This window comes from Elephas maximus, chromosome 7 (genome assembly GCF_024166365.1).
Source record: "Elephas maximus indicus isolate mEleMax1 chromosome 7, mEleMax1 primary haplotype, whole genome shotgun sequence".
Taxonomy (NCBI): domain Eukaryota; kingdom Metazoa; phylum Chordata; class Mammalia; order Proboscidea; family Elephantidae; genus Elephas; species Elephas maximus.
In genome coordinates, this window is record NC_064825.1 from 10,495,065 (window position 1) to 10,511,328 (window position 16,264).

The 16,264-nt window shown below is 43.1% G+C and overlaps 1 protein-coding gene across 1 annotated transcript in view; it reads right to left on the reverse strand.

Annotated features, from left to right (window-relative positions):
• DDX10 (DEAD-box helicase 10) overlaps nucleotides 1-16,264 on the reverse strand; it is a 714,899-nt gene that overhangs the window by 280,576 nt on the left and 418,059 nt on the right. Inside the window, exon 19 of the transcript XR_007518135.1 lies at nucleotides 15,213-15,410. The gene's annotated coding sequence lies outside the window, so the exon portion shown is untranslated. The remainder of the gene's footprint in view (nucleotides 1-15,212; nucleotides 15,411-16,264) is intronic.

Genomic DNA, 16,264 nt, shown 5'->3' on the forward strand with positions numbered 1-16,264 from the left:
TGGTATTCAGATCCCAGCAGGGTCACCCATGGAGGAGAGGTTTCAGCTGAGCTTCCAGACTAAGACAGACTAGGAAGAAGGACCCGGCAGTCTACTTCTGAAAAGCATTAGCCAGTGAAAACCTTATGAATAGCAGCGGAACATTGTCTGATATAGTGCTGGAAGATGACCCCCAGGTTGGAAGGCACTCAAAAGATGACTGGGGAAGAGCTGCCTCCTCAAAGTAGAGTCGACCTTAATGACATGGATAGAGTAAAGCTTTTGGGACCCTCATTTGCTGATGTGGCACGACTCAAAATGAGAAGAAACAGCTGCAAACATCCATTAATAATAGGAACCTGGAAAGTACAAAGTATGAATCTAGGAATATTGGAAATCGTCAAAAATGAAATGGAATGCATAAACATCGATATCCTAGGCATTAGTGAGCTGAAATGGACTGGTATTGGCCATTTTGAATCCGACAATCATATAGTCTACTATGCTGGGAATGACAACTTGAAGAGGAACGGTGTTGCATTCATCATCAAAAAGGATGTTTCAAGATCTATCCTGAAGTACAACGCTGTCAGTGATAGGATAATATCCATACACCTACAAGGAAGACCAGTTAATATGACTATTATTCAAATTTACGCACCAACCACTAGGGCCAAAGATGAAGAAATAGAAGATTTTTATCAGTTGCTACAGTCTGAAATTGATCAAACATGCAATCAAGATGCATTATAATTACTGGCGATTGGAATGCAAAAGTTGGAAACAAAGAAGAAGGATCAGTAGTTGGAAAATATGGCCTTGGTGATAGAAAAAATGCCGGAGATCAAATGATAGAATTTTGCAAGAACAACTACTACTTCACTGCAAATACCTTCTTTCACCAACATAAACAGCGACTATACACATGGATCTCGCCAGATGCAACACAGAAATCAAATTGACTACATCTGTGGAAAGAGACAATGGAAAAGCTCAATATCATCAGTCAGAACAAGGCCAGGGGCCGACTGTGGAACAGACCATCAATTGCTCATATGCAAGTTCAAGCTGAAACTGAAGAAAATCAGAGCAAGTTCACGAGAGCTAAAATATGACCTTGAGTATATCCCACCTGAATTTAGAGACCATCTGAAGAATAGATTTGATGCATTGAACACTAGTGACCAAAGACCAGACAAGTCGTAGAATGACATCAAGGACATCATCCATGAAGAAAGCAAGAGGTCACTGAAAAGACAGGAAAGAAAGAAAAGACCAAGATGGATGTCAGAGGAGACTCTGAAACTTGGTCTTGAGCCTCGAGCAGCTAAAGCAAAAGGAAGAATTGATGAAGTAAAAGAGCTGAACAGAAGATTTCAAAGGGCCTCTCGAGAAGACAAAGTAAAGTATCATAATGACATATGCAAAGAGCTGGAAGATGGAAAACCAAAAGGGAAGAACACACTTGGCATTTCTCAAGCTGAAGGAACTGAAGAAAAAGTCAAGCCTCGAGTTGCAATAGTGAAGGATTCCATGGGGAAAATATTAAACTACGCAGGAAGCATCAAAAGAAGGTGGAAGGAATACACAGTCATTATACCAAAAAGAATTACTCGATATTCGACCATTTCAAAGAGGTGGCATATGATCAGGAACCGATGGTACTAAAGGAAGAAGTCCAAGCTGCTCTGAAGGCATTGGCGAAAAACAAGGCTCCAGGAATTGATGGAATATCAATTGAGATGTTTCAACAAACAGATTCAGCGCTGGAGGTGCTCACTCGTCTAGGCCAAGAAATATGGAAGACAGCTTCCTGGCCAACTGACTGGAAGAGATCCATATTTATGCTTATTCCCAAGAAAGGTGATCCAACCGAATGTGGAAATTATAGAACAATATCATTAATATCACACACAAGCAAAATTTTGCTGAAGATCATTCAAAAGCGGCTGCAGCAGTATATCGACAGGAAACTGCCAGAAATTCAGGCCGGTTTCAGAAGAGGACGTGGAACCAGGGATATCATTACTGATGTCAGATGGATCCTGGCTGAAAGCAGAGAATACCAGAAGGATGTTTACCTGTGTTTTATTGACTATGCAAAGGCATTCGACTGTGTGGATCATAACAAATTATGGATAACACTGCAAAGAATAGGAATTCCAGAACACTTAATTGTGCTCATAAGGAACCTTTACATAGATCAAGAGGCAGTTGTTCGGACAGAACAAGGGGATACTGACTGGCTTAAAGTCAGGAAAGGTGTGCGTCAGGGTTGTATTCTTTCACCATACCTATTCAATTTGTATGCTGAACAAATAATACGAGAATCTGGGCTATATGAAGAAGAACGGGCATCAGGATTGGAGGAAGACTCATTAACAACCTGCGTTATGCAGATGACAGAACCTTTCTTGCTGAAAGTGAAGAGGACTTGAAGCACTTACTAATGAAGATCAAAGACCACGGCCTTCTGTATGGATTGCACCTCAACGTAAAGAAAACAAAAATCCTCACAACTGGACCAATGAGCAACATCATGATAAACGGAGAAAAGATTGAAGTTGTCAAGGATTTCATTTTCCTTGGATCCACAATCAACAGCCATGGAAGCAACAGTCAAGAAATCAAAAGACGCGTTGCATTGGGCAAATCTGCTGCAAAGGACCTCTTCAAAGTGTTGAAGAGCAAAGATGTCACCCTGAAGGCTAAGGTGTGCCTGACCCAAGCCATGGTATTTTCAATCGCATCATATGCATGTGAAAGCTGGACAATGAATAAGGAAGAACGAAGAAGGGTTGATGTCTTTGAATCGTGGTGTTGGAAAAGAATATTGAATATACCATGGACTGCCAAAAGAACGAACAAATCTGTCTTGGAAGAAGTGCGGCCAGAATGCTCCTTAGAGGCAAGGATGGCAAGACTGTGTCTTACATACTTTGGACATGTTGTCAGGCGGGATCAGTCCCTGGAAAAGGACATCATGCTTGGCAGAGTACAGGGTCAGTGGAAAACAGGAAGACCCTCAACGAGGTGGATTGACACAGTGGCTGCAACAATGAGCTCAAGCATAACAACGATTGTAAGGATGGCTCAGGACCAGGCAGTGTTTCATTCTGTTGTGCATAGGGTCGCTATGAGTTGGAACCAACTGGACAGCACCTAACAACTGTGTTGATTCATTCACATTAGCTACTCTACATTCAAAAGCAAGTTTCAGAGTCTCTTCTGACATCCACTGTGGTCTTCTTTTCTTTCCTGTGTTTTGAATGACTTTGTTTTCTTCATGTATGATGTGCTTGATGTCATTCCATAACTCCTCTAGTCTTTGGTCTTTAGCTTTCAATGTGGCAAATCTCTCTTGAGATGGTCTCTAAATTCAGGTGGGATATAGTCAAAGTTGTAGTTCACTCTTGTGGAATTGTTCTAATTTTCTTTAGCTTCAACTTAAACTTACATCTGAGTAATTGATGGTCTGTTCCACAGTCGGCCCCTAGCCTTGTTCTGACTGATACTAAGCTTCTCCATCGTCTCTTTCAACAAATGTAATCTTTTTTATTACTGTGTATTCCATCAGGTGAGACCCACATGTATAGTACATTTATGTTGTTGAAAAAAGGGATTTGCAATGAAGAAGTCGTTGGTTTTGCAAAACTCTTATCATGCGATCTGCGGCATCATTTCTATTAGCAAGGCCATATTTTCCAACTACCGATCCTTCTTCTTTGTTTCCAACTTTTGCATTCCAACGAGTAATTATCAATGCATCTTAATTGCATGTTTGATCAATTTCAGAGTGCAGAAATTGGTAAAAATCTTCAGTTTATTTTTGGCAGTAGTGGTTGGTGTGTAAATTTGAATAACAGTCATATTAGCTGGTCTTCCTTGTAGGCATAGAGATATTATCCTATCACTGATGGCATTGTATTCAGGATAGACTTTGAAATGTTCTTTTTGACATTGAATGCAACACCATTCTCTTCAATTTGTCATCCCTGGTGTTGTACAGCATAACCCGCCCCCCCCCAAAAAAAACCAAACTTATTGCCAACAAGTCAATTCCAACATATAGGACAGAGTATAACTGCTCCACAGCGTTTCCAAGGAGCAGCTGTGGATTTGAACTGCCAACCTTTTGGTAAGCAGCCATAGCTCACCATAGCTCTTAACCACTGCACCACCATGGTTCCACAGTAGAGATTGTCCACTTCAAACGGCCAGTACCAATCCATTTCAACTCATAATGCTGAGGATATTGATCTTTGAACATTCCATTTAATTTTTTGTAACTTCAACTTTCCTAGATTCATACTTCATACATTCTACATCCTGATTTATTAATGGATGTTTGCAGGTATTTCTTCTCCTTTTGAGGTTTGTCACATCAGCAAATGAAGATCCCAAAAGCTTGACTCCATCCACATCATTAAGGTCAACTTTACTTTGAGGAGGCAGTTCCTCCCCAGTCGTATTTTGACCCCCTTCCAACCTGAGGGGCTCATCTTCCAGCACTATACCAGACAGTGGCCCACTGCTATTCATAAGGTTTTTTCTCACCAGTTTTTTTAGAAATAGATCACCAAATCCATCTTCCTAGCCTGTCTTAGTCTGGAAGCTCAGCTGAAACCTGCCTACCATGGGTGACTCTGCTGGTATTTGAAATACTGGTGGCATAGCTTCCAGCATCACAGCAACACACAAGCCACCACAGTACAACAAATTGACAGACATGTGTTGGAATGGAAGAAATGATGAAGTAAAAGAGCTGAACAGAAGATTTCAAAGGGTAGTAGGAGAAGACAAAATATTATCATAAAATGTGCAAAGACCTGGAGTTAGAAAACCAAAAGGGGAGAACACACTTAGTGTTCTACAAGCTGAAAGAAGTAAAAGTTCAAGCCTCAAGTTGCAAAATTGAAGAATTCTGTGGGCAAAACAGAGCCCTGATGACACAGTGGTTCCGAGTTCGGGTGCTAACCAAAAGGTCAGCAGTTCGAATCCACCAGCCTCTCCTTGGGAACCCTATAAGGCAGTTCTACGCTGTCCTATAGGGTTGCTATAAGTAGGAATCTACTCGATGGCAATGGCTTTTTTAGTGGATATGGGCAAAATATTGAACAACACAGGAAGCATCAAAAGAAGATGGAAGGAATACACAGAGTCACTGTACCAAAAAGAATTGAGCGACATTCAATCATTTCAGAAAGTAGCATATGACCAAGAGCCAGTGGTACTGAAGGAAGAAGTTCAAGCTGCACTGGAGGCACTGGTGAAAAACAAGGCTCCAGGAATTGAAGGAACGCAGTTGAGATGTTTCAACAGATGCAGTGCTAGACGTGCTCACTCATCTATACCAAGAAATTTAGAAGACAGCTAGCTACCTAGCCGACGCACTGGAAGAGATCCATATTTGTGCATATTCCAAAGAAAGGTGATCCAAAAGAATTCAAAAATTATCAAACAATACCGTTGATATCACATACAAGTAAAATTATGCTGAAGAAAATTGAAAAATGGTTGCAGCAGTACTTCAACAGGAAACTGCCAGAAATTCAAGCTTGATTGAGAAAAGGACGTGGAACGAGGAATATCATTGCTGATATCAGATGGATCTTGGCTGAAAGCAGAGAATACCAGAAAGATGTTTACCTGTGTTTTATTGACTATGCAAAGGTATTTGACTGTGTGGATCATAACAAATTATGGATAACATTTCAAAGAATGGGAATTCCAGAACAGTTAATTGTGCTCATCCAGAACCTGTACATAGAACAGGAGTCTTAAAATCGGGAAAGGTGTGTGTCAGAGTTGTATCCTTATTCAATCTGTATTCTGAGCAAATAATCCAAGAAGCTGGACTGTATGAAGAAGAACGCACCATCAGGATTGGAGGAAGAATCATTAACAATCTGCAGTATGCAGATGACACAACCTTTCTTGCTGAAATTGAAGAGGACTTAAAGCAGTTGCTGATAAAAGTCAAAGACTATAGCCTTCAGTATGGATTACACCTCAACATAAAGAGAAAAAAAAAAATCCTCACAACTGGACCAATAAGCAACATCATGATAAATGGAAAAAATATTGAAGTTATCAAGAATTTCATTTTACTAGGATCCACAGTTAATACCCATGAGAGCAGCAGTCAAGAAATCAAATCACATATTGCATTAGCAGACCTGCTGCAAAAGACCTCTCTAAATTTAAGTGTAAAAAGCAAAGATGTTACCTTGAGGACTAAGATGAACCCGACCCAAGCCATGATATTTTCAATCACCTCTTGAGTATGGGAAAGCTGGACAATGGATAAGAAAGACTGAAGAAGAATTGATGCCTTTGAATTATGGTGTTGGCCAAGAATATTGACTATGTCATGGACTGCCAGAAGAATGAACACATCTGTCCTGGAGGAAGTACAGCCAAAATGTTCCGTAGAAACGAGGATGACAACACTTCATCTCACATACTTTGGACATGTTATCAGGAAGGATCAGTCCCTAGAGAAGGACATCATGCTTGGTAGAGTAGAGGGTCAGCAAAAAAGAGGAAGACCCTCAACTAAATGGATTGACAAAGTGTGTGCAACAATGGGCTCAAACATAACGATTGTGAGGATGGCCCAGGACCAGGCAGTGTTTCATTCTGTTGTACATAGGGTTGCTCACAGTTGTAAGTGACTCTACAGCCCCTAACAAATGTTGATCCACTTGACTGGGAGATTTTTTCATTGTAGCAGCTTAGCTGACAATGAATCATACGGGATATTCTCCTAAGTGCCTGCCATCACTTTGGGCAGGAGAGACATCCTCTCTTGCAAAGGAATGTAATCAAGCCCATTGCAGCATATTCAGGAGAAATGACAATGTACTGGGGCAAAATGCCTTCGGTAACTCTGAATAGAGCTCATTCCCACATCTTGCCAGTGCTGATATTCTTTATTGCCACAACTTGAATCTAGCATCCAGCCAAGACCAAAAACAAAACAAAGCAAAACTGTGGAGCCGATTCCAATTCATGGCAAGCCCATGTGTGTCGGGGTAGAACTCCGTAGGGGTTTCAGTGGCTGTGATCTTTGGAAGCAGATCACCAGGCCTTTCTTGAGAGGCACTTCTGGGTGGATTTAAATTGCCAACCTTTCCCTTAGTAGCCAAGCACTTAACTGTCTGCATAACCCAGGGACTCTTAGTTTAGGGCTAGAGTGGTTCTTTTAGGACATACTTTTTTGCTTACTGGAAAATCCAACCACCTATACCACACTCCCTCACCTTAGCTCACTCCTGCTCATCCATTCCTCCCAAGACAAGGGACTAATGGCTTAGTTGGGTATATTTGCATAGTTGTGCCAGCTACTTTCCTCAGAGAGGTTTTCTGGAAAAAATAAGAGACAATTCTATACATGCTAAAAAGTTGTTATTGTGAACTATTTCTTATATTACTAAAACTTGTATGTTTATTCTTAGACTCTGGGACTAGACTGTGAACTCCTTGACAGTGACCACAGAACTTCATTATGAGGTGGTTTCAGTAGTCCAATGGCTGGGAAAGTCTTTCTTGCGTTATATAGAGCAGGAACTGAATACATACTTAAGAATTTATTCTCCACACATTTACATCTAATACTCCCTAATCTCTTTTTTTTCCCAAGTATTATCACAAGTATGGCAATAAAAGAGCAAAATTCAGCAGATTTCTAAGATCTTTTTTTAAAACATATACAAGTTTTTTTTTGCTGCAGTGTGAGATCATCCTGTGAGTGCAGAGAACCCAGAAAGCTCTACTGCCCTGGCCTGGCCATGGCTGTGAGCACAAGTGGAGCGTGCACCCCCCACCCTGCCACGCACACCCATTATAATCACACAGCGTCCCTCCATCTGGCACCCAAGGACTTGGGAAGGGAGCCGGAAAAAACAATCTCTCTCTTTCCATAAAGCTTCCCACCTGCAGAAGAGCTGTGATAACACTCCTATTTTTAGTATGGAATAACCACATCAGGTGCAAGGTGGGGGAGGGAGGACAGGGGGCTGGAATGGACCAAAAGTTCTCACCACACACTGCTTCTCTGCTGCGGACCCTCTCCAAAAACATGCTTGCTGCCAGTTGCATTTGAAAATCATAAAGTGTGTGAGAGACAACAGCAGCACAGAATACTAAATACCACAAACAATTTAACTCTGTGAGCAATTGTTTGTTCAGGATTTGCGTGTGGCTGCAAACATTTGGGCAATGTTCGAATGGCACGGCCATGACAGGGTGGGGGCTGGTGAAGGTAAGTCAGCCTCATGCTTCACTGCTGGGTCATGGTAAGTGCTATCAGCGCTGTGTAGAAACGAGCCTCCAGGGGAAATGGGGCTGCTCTAGTTTTAGCATCCTAGAAAGCTCTAAGTCTCCTGGGTGACACCAGGGAGGTAAACCAGCCCGAGAAAGTCATGATGTAATGGCTGTAAAACATTGTGCAAACCCCTGTGCATAGAAAACTGGAACAGAGTCCAATTCAATGCAATGCAAGCACAGTAAAACAATAGTAGTTATAACTTATGAGCACCTGGTATTAGCTGGGCCTTTCTCGTTTGTGTGTGGAGAAGCACATTCCCATGTGAATTGCATACAAGCATTGGTTCAGTGGTAGACTTCTCCCCTTCCATGTAAGAGACCTGGGTTCAATTCTTGGCCAACGCACCTCATGAGCAGCCACCACATGTCTGTCAGTGGAGGCTTGCATGTTGCTATGAAGATGAACAGGTTTCAGTGGAGCTTCCAGACTAAGACAGGCTTGCAAAAATCAGCCAATGAAAACCCTATGGGTCACAAGGGTCCAATCCACAACCTATCGTGGGGATGGTGCAGGGCTGGGCAACATTTCATTCCATTGTGTATGGGGTCCCCATGAATCGGGGACCAACTTGACAGAAGCTAATGACAATCGCTGGTCAGGAGCTGTCTCATTTGGATCCAAGGACCAGAAGATGTTCTCTAGTTAACCTCATATGTGTCTCCATTTTAATAACTGTTGAGAAATACCACATGACTTCTGCTTTGAGGCACCTGCCATTAAAAGCTATACAGTTATCCCCAGAAGCCATGCTGTGGCTTATGATAAAATTATGGAATGCATGAATTAAGATGTTAACATGCTCTCCAATGAATACTCCCAGCTTATCAGCTGTAGTAAAATTGATTGGATGGCATGACATGAGCACCTGACCAATGTTTTTCTCTAACAATGGGATCAATATGTCAATTTTTTTATGGCACTAATCTTTGGGTGACTTATCAGTTCTGCAAAAACGCTTATACACTTAGTTACAGGGCTTTCTCTCTCAAAACTTTCACTGAGAGGCTTTTTTCTTTGCAGATTTGACATTTTAACAATTAGGACCACCTATTTTTTTTTTATGGTGTGCGGGGATGGGGACAGTGAGTATGAAGCAATGCCAGGCTCAGGCAGCAGGCATGAAACACGGAGGCCTTTATTCTTCCTGGAGTATGATTATCTCAAGCAACACTGTAAAAGCTCTCAGAGTCTGAGAGGCAGAGTGTGCATTCATTGTCAGGCCTGAGATCAGAGCAAAGACAGGTGGCCTCCTTCCCCTACACCCCGCACCTCACCCCAACACTCTGGTCCCTCATGAGTTAGGTAGGAGTTCCTGAGAGGTGCAAATGGGTAAGCATTTGACTACTAATGGAAAGACTGGTCGTTTGAACCCAACAGAGGCCTCTCAGAAGAAAGGGGCCTGGCGATCTGCTTCAGAAAGGTCACGGCCTTGAAAACCCTTTGAAGCCATTCTGTTCTGCACACATGGGGTCACCATGAGTCAGAATCGACTCAGCAACTGCTTTAGTTTTTTGGTTTTGAGTTAGGTAGGTGGCTGAATGATAGGAGCATCTGGTGACACAGGCAGGATGTACAGGAACTGATCTGCTGCCTGAGAGCCAGAAGCTGCTAGGACAGGCAGGAAAATCATTGCCCCCAGAGTCTTCCAAGAGTGCACTTGTTCAAATGAAAAATAATCTGGTGAACTGAGGTGTGAGCCCTCCCTTAAAAAGAAAACAAAAACAGCCATTGAATCTTGCAGTGGCGAGTCAGCCCTAGAGAAATGGCTCTGGCAGAAAAGATACCGTCCTCAACTGAGAATTAACACTCCTCAAGTCAGGAGGCACCTACTTCAGAGATGTCAGCTGCTTCCTAGCGAAATCAGTAGGCTCTTTGCATCTATGCTTGTAATAAAAGGCAACTCAAGGAAAGTCTTTGCAATTAAAGCATGGAAACACAAGAATAGCTTTCTGGTGTCTGTCCAGACACTGCTCTTCCCCAGAGGGCCTGTTTAACCAACAGAGAAGCACACTGGGCCCATTCTGATGTGTGTTTACACATTCACCTTGCAGGACACAGGACATGGGGCTCAGGCTTGGGCCAGGGTATAAGCAGGAGGTGACTTAAAGGGGGATCCCTTAAAGGGGGAAGGGCATTCAGAGTTACTGGGGAAACTGGAGTACCGAAGAAGCAAGCCCTAGAAAAGAGACGTCAGGGGTTGTTACAGAGGGGCATGGCAAGGGTCTGGAAAGATTACAGTCAATAATTGCAATTGCCTAGCCTTGTCCTGCTAAATTTAAAAGTTCATATCCCCTTCTGCCCCTACGCCCCCGCTATAGGTGGTGGTCCAGTTGCTCAGACACAGAGAGACAGCCCAATGAATGATGCTGCTGCCTCGACTACCCAGATAGCCTGTGCCAGTACATGCTTAACAACAGTTCCCCAAGGGGGCAAAAATGTATACATGTGTATACGTCCATAGGCTTATCATAAATTTTACAGATATAAAAGATGTGTGACATGCAACTTACAATGAGTAATAGCATTTACAATACTCTTTATTGTAAACTTCATACAACTAATTGATTCTTACAGGATGCTTTTATTGATTTTTGCCAAACTCTTCTAATTGATTACAGAACTGTTTGAGAAACATAAGCCCCTAGGGATGACATTCAGAGAAGGGAGTAGATGCTCAGGAATTACAGGGTCACAAGGAATTTATTGGCCAGGAATCATTCCCTGGATATGATATTTGAAAGGGGCACCCACCTCAGCAGCACTGCTTCTGCACATGTCCGGGTACAACACACACATACACATACGCGCACACACACAAATCCACACACACATACGCACAATACACATATATGCACACAGCCATCCCCACATCCCCCCTCCCCCCCACATAACTGCTATCCAGAACAACTTCACATTCCTTTTGCAAAGCAGCAAATTCCTGAGCCACGGACAAAGGACTTGTCTGGATACTATTTAAATCGTGTGAGCATACTTCCACTGCTGATGTCAACTTTTCAGAAGAGCTTTACAGAATGTCTTGGTTTCCATTTTCTGATTGGATTCCCACAACTCCCTTGTGGAGAGGGCGGAGCAGGGAAGATGATGCTGGGATTGAATGTGTTAAATGAGTTGCTTAGGGTCACACAACCAGTTTAGTGGTAGAAGGTGGGGACAGAAAAATCTACCTCCCGATGCTTAGATGTTTCTGCTACTCCTGCTGACACAATGCAACTGATTGCAAACTAAAGAAAGCGTAATTGTGCTATAAGTGGGTCACACAGGCAAGGCCAAGGGTGTGAACCCCTTGCAGAAAAGCCCCCACATGGAGGCTGAGGAACAGGAGAGGAGCAGTGTGGGCTCATAGGATGAGGCCTGAAGAGTACGTGAGGTCAGAGCTCAGCAAGCTGAACATTAGGGACACCTTGTTTATTCATTTGTCCACTCAACAAATACTCCCTAGGCATCACTTATGAGCAAGGCACTGTGCTAGGTGCCTGGCATTGTTCTGTGGAAAACAAACTTCCTGCCATCATGGTACTTTTTCGTGGAAGAGGCGAGAGATTTTAAACAGATAATCCTACTAACAATTAATTATAGTTGTGATAAAGACCTTAAAGGAGAAATAAAAAGTGCCAAGAGAGCTTATAATGGGACTGGTCTGATCTGGATTGAAGACAAATTAGGAAGAGAAAACTAAGATTCTGTCTAACGAGTTCCAAGCACATCTTTACCTTGCAAAGTCAAACCAAAAAACCTGTTTCTGCTTTTCAGTTAGCAAATAATATTTACTCTTCCATCCCCAGGTTTGCACAGAAGAAACTTCCACAAATACTTCCACTCTCTCATGAAGTCCTAGGAAGGTGTTATGGATTGGATTGTGTCACCCAAAAATATGTGTACCTGTAACTAAACCTAAACCTAATCACTTCTAAGTGGTGTCTTATAAAAAGAGCAAAATAGACACAGAGACAAACACACAGGGCGAAGGCAAATGCCAGGGAACAACAGGGGACTCCAAGGAACATTTGGTGTTACCAACAAGGAAGGACTCTCCCCTAGAGCCAATGCCGATTTGGACTTCTAGCTTCCAAACCTGCAAGACAATAAATTTCTGTTCTTTAAAGCCACTCACTTGTGGTATTTTTTGTGATGGCAGCACTAAGTAAGACAAAAAAGAGGGGTACTTTCTCTTTCTCTCTACCTTTTTACTTTCGCCTTCCCAGAAAGGTTTATCTGATTAATGAAATTGGTGAAAGGCTAATACTCACTGGACTCTGGGCTCTCCTTGGGCTTTCAGCACAACCAAAGAGTACCTGCCTGTTCAGTCAAGCTAGACCTCTCCTCTCTGTATTCCAGTTTCTCCATCTGGGACTGAGTGAGTGTTCTGATTACCTATTGCTGAGTAACTCACTACTCCAAAGCTTAATAGGTTAAAACAATAGTCACTTTATATCACAATGTTACCCCTCACCAGGTGTGACTGGGCTGGGCTGGGGGGTTCACTCATATGCCTGGTACCTAGGCAGGTGTGGCTGAAAGGCTGGGCTCAGCTGGATGCCTCTTCCTCTCCATGTAGTCTCAGAGCCTCACTACGAATTCCCTCCAGAAGGGTAGACTTCTCACACACCACTTATAGCTCCAAGAGTGAATGTTCCTAAAAACCAGAAGCAGGAGCAGCTAGGAAACTAGAACAGTGTCGATTCCTCCCATGTTCTATTGGCCAAAGCAGTCAAAGATCCCACCCAGATTCAGCAGTAGGGGACACAGATCTTACTCATGATAGGAGGAGGGTCAAGGCATTTGTGGCTGTCTTTACCACAAAAGGTAGGTCTGATTCAGAGGAAGGAAGTGATAAAGGTTCCATTTTGGCCTCAATTCTACATTGTTTACTGCCAAGCCCTCACTTTGGGAAATAAAGGTGACATTTGGAGCCCCGCTTGACTCAGTTCTTTGTGTTTGTATTCTTTAAGCCAGAATCCTGGACAGCAGAAGAAACAAATGACTCCCAAATGTAGGAGAGCCTGTATTTAAAGAAGCCAAGAGCCCTAAGAAACCAGGGTAGGTTAATAGGGTGAGCACTCCAGAGAACACTTCAGTTTCTGCCAGCAGGAAGCACAGACTTGGTGTGCTCAGCAGTCGCTATCCTGTGACTTGTGGGACAGGCTGGGACTGGGAAATAGAGGCTCCAAATGATACTTTTGGAGGTCTTCCCAGGCCCTTGCATTTGAAATGGGCCTAGTGGGAACTGGAGGTACTATTCCTGAGAGCTGGCAGCTGTGGCCTCTCTGCATCGCTTGGCAACTTGCATTACCTTTTCTGGAGCAGACAACCTCGCAGTAGGCCTGGTGTGCAGGCCCTCGGAACTCCATGCCAACTGACTAACAAATGGCTCCCCAACAGCAGAGCACTGCACTGGCACATGCAGGCCCAAATCTGTGCTGCACATGAGTGTTTAATCATCATCATGCCCAATATGTGCATGGACAGGGGCGGATTATCCAATAGGCAAGGTAAACACAGTGCCTACCTTCTTACCAGATCATCCGTAGTGAACAATTTCTCATTTTTCACCACATCAAAGACTCTGCTTCTAGGTATGGCCCCTCTTCTGACCCCACAGCATCTTCCTACAGAATCAAAGCCTCTTTTCAAATGTACAATCCCTGACAGGGGTAGATGACCCAGTAAGCAAGGTAGGCACAGACTTATTTGTGCTTACTTACTAATCTGTAGTGAACAATTTCACATGGGTTTCACCACATCAAAGATGTTCACTACAGATAATCTGGTAAGCAAGGTAAGCACAATGTTTACCTTGCCTATTGGATAATCTTCCCCTGTGCTCAGAGCTCCTGTATCCCTCATCACCACGGCTATCTGCATGGCAGCATGGATCTGGAAGGTTGAGTTTGCAGTGCACAGAGCAGGGGCATGCCTGGTTAGAGCGAAGGGGAGGGGAGTAAGCACTGAAGGTCTAGAGCATCTTCTTTCCCATCCCAGCCCAAGTGAATGATGCCATTGATGACAATAATAACAATTACTACTGCTCTAAATACATGCATATACCAATTTACTTAATCCTCACTGCAAACCTGGGAGGTAGGGACTACTTTTATGAGTTGATTTCTGTTCCTCAAAAATATATGTTCAAGTCCTAATCCCCAATAACTCAATGCAACCGCATTTGGAAACGGCATATTTGCAGATGTAATCAGTTAACATGAGGTCATACTGAAGTAGCGTAGGCCCTAATCCAGTATGACTGGTGTCCTTTCAAGAAGAGAGAAGAGACAGACAGACACACAGGGAGGGCAACCATATGCAGAGGCAGAGATTGGAGTGACGCTGCCACAAACCAAGGAACACCTGGGCTACCAAAAGCAGAGAGAGGCATGAAAGGATCATGGAGGGAGCATTGCCTTACCGACACCCTGAATGTGAACTTTTAGGCTCCAGAACTGTGAGAGAATAAATTTCTATTGCTTTAAGGCACCCATTTTGCAGTGCAGGCAGTCCCCAGATTACGAATGAGTTCTGTTCCTAAATCTGTCTTTAAGTCGAATTTGTATGTAACTCAGAACAGTTAGGTACAGTTCATGTCTAACATCAGTTAGTCAAATGTTTGTCTTAGTGTGTAGTACATAGTGTACCTTTCTGTGCATAAAAAACATTAAAGAAATGCTCCCAGATACACTAAAACATCTTTAACATAATACAGAAATAATAATAGTAACGTTTTGATGTGTGTCGCAAAGTAGTGCCTGTTATTATGAACCATGGTATGTACTTCAGCTTTTTAACGTATGTACTTTGTTGTGGCAGCCTTGGGAACTAATACAACCACTATTACCTGAATCTCACAGGTAACAAAATTAAGGCACAAAGTAATCAGGTAATTTACCTAAAGTCATCCAGTGAGTAAACAGTGGAGTGGCACTTGAGCTCTGAAATCCGTGCTCTGGATCATGCTGTCTTCATCAGAGTTCACCTCGACGCTGCATGTGGCTGTGGGCTGCACTTCCATAAAATCAGGTAAGTGGAGCAGGATGTTGGCTTCTGGTTTCTCAGCTTCTCTGGGGACTAAATAGAGGTCGTTCCACTGCAAAAAGGCAAAGAAAATCTTATTTGGACTCCTCAACACTCCCTTCTCTCAAGTTAAAATGAATGCATTCAGTTCAATGCAATTAGCTTGCTCAGCTTTCTCTAAACCCTTTCAGGTCTCATATTCAATTCTATCCTGTGGTAATAACTCCAGCATTTAATTGGCTCATTTGCGAGTTTTGTTTGTCAAAGACTTTCAGTTTCCTGATGGTAGGGCAGTATCTCTTGTTTTCTGTCACTCATGAGATGTTGCACAGCCTGTCTCCACATGGCTCTCAGAATGGTCTTTCTAAAGCACAGTCAAAATGCGTCATGTTCCAAAGGGTAAAATCTTGCCCAACTCTTCACCCCTCCTGGGAGCTTAGCCTGGCATTCATTCTCCTTGACAATGTGGAGAACTGAACTCTGCTTGAGTGTGGGCTCTGGCTCAAAACCCTGGCTCTACACTTACAAGCTGAGATAATATGGGTAAGCGCTTAAGCTGTGTCTGACACATAAGCAGTACCCGCAAAACGTCAGCTATTATTATTATTATCGCAGCCTTCCCACCTTGGTTCCTGACACACACTGCACTCTAGCTTCTTGCGTTGCCCAGGCATGCTGGGATTTTTCAAGCCCCTGTTACTCTGTTTTCTGGAATGCCCTTTCTTTTCTCTTTTTTGATTGGAAAATTCCAATTCATTCTTAAGACCTAGTTCAAATTCACCCCCTTGGTGCTGCCTTCTCCCACCTGGCCTAGGCAAAGTGTTGTTTCCACTCTGTCCTTCCACAGACCTTGAGCTTTTAACCCCCTCTCTACCTATCACCTGCCTCTCCCATCCAAAAGTGTCTAGCACACCTGCACATTGGTAA